The sequence below is a fragment of the Myotis yumanensis genome, unplaced genomic scaffold (genome assembly GCF_028538775.1).
Source record: "Myotis yumanensis isolate MYYU_CA2020_CCGP unplaced genomic scaffold, mMyoYum1.0.hap1 SCAF_362, whole genome shotgun sequence".
NCBI classification, from domain to species: Eukaryota; Metazoa; Chordata; class Mammalia; order Chiroptera; family Vespertilionidae; genus Myotis; species Myotis yumanensis.
The window spans coordinates 10,259-13,303 of record NW_027224113.1 but is presented as its reverse complement, the minus strand read 5'-3'; the positions used below and the strand labels follow the sequence as shown (position 1 = coordinate 13,303).

The 3,045-nt window shown below is 41.6% G+C and overlaps 1 pseudogene; it reads left to right on the top strand.

Annotated features, from left to right (window-relative positions):
• The first annotated feature begins 814 nt into the window (after positions 1–814).
• Positions 815–1,384, top strand: LOC139001313 (translocon-associated protein subunit gamma pseudogene; annotated as a pseudogene).
• Positions 1,385–3,045: the final 1,661 nt, after the last annotated feature.

Genomic DNA, 3,045 nt, shown 5'->3' with positions numbered 1-3,045 from the left:
TCTTTTGATTGGAGCATTTAATCCATTTACATTTAAAGTGATTGTTGAGAGGTATGTAGTTATTGTCAGTTTATTATTCACTAGAGGCCCGATGCACAATATTTGTGCACAGGTAGGGTTTCTAGGCCTGGCCAGCCATCAGGGCCAATCTCTGGGGCAACCAGCAGACTGATGGGCGGGGCCGGGGGGGCGGAAGCCCACTGGCACCTGCCTTGGCCAGCCTGGCGCCACCTGCTCACCGGCCCCACCCCCTGCCGCTGCCACCGGTTGCCTCCCTCTGCAGGGCGACTGGCGGGGCAATTGGGGGCTCCCGCCTAGAATCCGCCCTGGCTGGCCTGGGGCCTGCAGGCTGGGGGCAGCTCCTGCATTGAGCATCTGTCTCCTGGTGGTCAGTGTGTGTCATAGCAACCTGTCGTTTCACCGGTCATTCCACTGTTCGGTCGATTTGCATATTAGGCTTTTATTATATAGGATATTTATGTTATGTTATGTTTCACCCTTCTTCTTACTGCAGTCCCTTGAACATTTCTTGTAACACTGGTTTGGTGGTGAACTCCTTTAGCTTTTTCTTGTCTGGGAAACTCTTAATTTGTCCTTCAGTTCCAAATGATCGCTTCGTTGGGTAGGTGATCTTGGTTGTAGGTCCTTGCTTTTCATCACTTTGAATATTTCAGGCCAATCACTTCAGGCCTGCATAGTTTCTGATGAGAAATCAGTGGACAGTCTTATGGGAGTTCCTTGTAGGTAACTAACTGCCTTTCTCTCGCTGCTTTTAAGATTATCTCTTTGGCTTGCTCCCAGCTACGGCTCCACCATGGCTCTGAAAGGCAGCTCCAAGTAGAAGTCCGAGGAGGACCTGCTCCTTCAGGATTTCAGTTGCAACTTCTCAGCCAAGTCCTCTGCACTCTTCTTTGGGAACACCTTCATTGTGTCTGCCATCCCCATCTGGTTATACTGGCAAATATGGCATATGGATCTTATTCAGTCTGCTGTTCTGTACAGTGTGATGACACTTGTAAGCACTTATTTGGTAGCCTTTGCCTACAAAAATGTGAAATTTGTACTCAAGCACAAAGTAGCACAGAAGAGGGAAGATTCTGTTTCCAAAGAAGTGACTCAAAAACTGTCTGAAGCTGATAATAGAAAGATGTCTCAGAAGGAAAAAAATCAAAGAATCTTGTGGAAGAAGAATGAAATTGCTGATTATGAAGCTACAACATTTTCCATCTTCTATAACAACACTCTATTCCTGGTCTTGGTCATTATTGAATCCTTCTTTATATTGAAGAACTTCAACCCCACAGTGAACTATATTCTGTCCATAAGTGCTTCATCAGGTCTCATCACCTTCCTGTCTACTGGCTCCAAATAGACCATGTCAGCTTCACCCTTGGCTTTGTATCTATGGGTGGTCTTTGGTATATGGAAAAGTAGCTGGGTGGTCGGGGTGGGAGACACATAAGATGTTTTTATAGTCTGGAGCTTGAGGGTTTGAAAGACCCAACAAAATGTAATTCAATATTTGTTTAATGGCTCTTTTTTTGACAAACTGTTGAAATTACATGAATTGAAAGGGAAACTCAGAGTACCAGGACATTTATTAAAAAGGCAAATGTGTCTGGCAATGTGCTATAATCACAAGAGGAGAAAATAACTTGTTTCCTTGATCTGTCAGAGATCACAGTAACCTGGACTGAACTATAAGTATTAGCTATAGTAGCAAGAAGTTAATAGCTGGTTCTGTGTGTTCCAAGTACAATATTACAACTTTTTGGGAACCATAAATATCAGAGTGAATCCTCTTTTCTCCCCTTACCTCTGCCTGGGGGGTGGGATTGAACTGCATGTTTACAAATCTCTGAATTTGTGATTTGAAATAACTCAATTAAAGTTAAAAACATGGTTTCTCCAGTTTGGGGAAAAGAAACTTAAAAATAAAAGATTATCTCTTTGTCCTTAACCCTTAGCATTTTAATTATGATGTGTCTTAGATGAACCTCTTTGGGTTCATCTCTTTAGAGACTCTGCACTTTCCTGACTTGTGTGTCTATTTCCTTTGCCAGGTTAGGGAAGTTTTCCATCATTATTTTTTCAAATAGGTTTTTCAATCCTTTGCTGTCTCTCTTCTCCTTCTGGTACCACTATATTGTGAATGTTGGTAAACTTGAAGTTGTCTCAGAGTACCGCAGTCTTTTTGCAGCAAGGGTTCAGGAATCTGGAGAAGGGACTGTGACATAAATGGATACTAGACAAGAAATGTAAATTTGGAAGGCATTTTTGGGGAGCCAGGAGGAAACCAGCTCTCTAGTGGAGTGGTTTTCTGAATGTCTGGACCCACGGCTTTTTATTCACACATTTTGCCCTTTAGCAAAGCAGATATACATATCAAAGGTAAGGTTTGGTAAACAATAAAGGATAATCATGTTAGGGGAATTGCCCTCAGCTGTTTGGAAGCAGGTAATAATATGTAGATCTTCTGCCCTGCTGAAGATGTCCATCAGAACTTCTCTCATTTATTATGCTAACTACTGTTCTTAGCCTCCGGCATCAGAGGTCCCTTAAACTATCTTCCTTTTTAAAAATTATTTTTTCTTTTTGGCATTCTGATTGGGTGTTTTCAGCTACCTTATATTTGAAATTGCTGTTGAATCATCTGCTTCATGTAATCTCCTGATGATTCCTTCTAGCGTAGGCTTCTTTTAGGTTATTGCATTCTTCATTTCTGACTGTGTTATGTTTTCTATGTCCTTTTTACTGTTTTCTCTCTCTTTGCTAAAGTTCTCACTGAATTGACCTTTCCCCCCCTAAGTTTATCAAACATCCTTATAACCAGTGTTTTGAACTCTGTATCTGATAGGTTGCTTACCTCCATTTCATTTAGTTATATTTCTGGATTTTTCTCTTGTTCTTTCATTTGATATATGTTTCTTTTTCTTCTCATTTTGGCTGCCTCTCTGTGTTTGTTTCTGTGTATTAAGTAGATTGCTACATTTCCCAGTCTTGGCAAGGTAGCCTTAGGTAGTAGGTGTCCTATAGGGCCCCGTG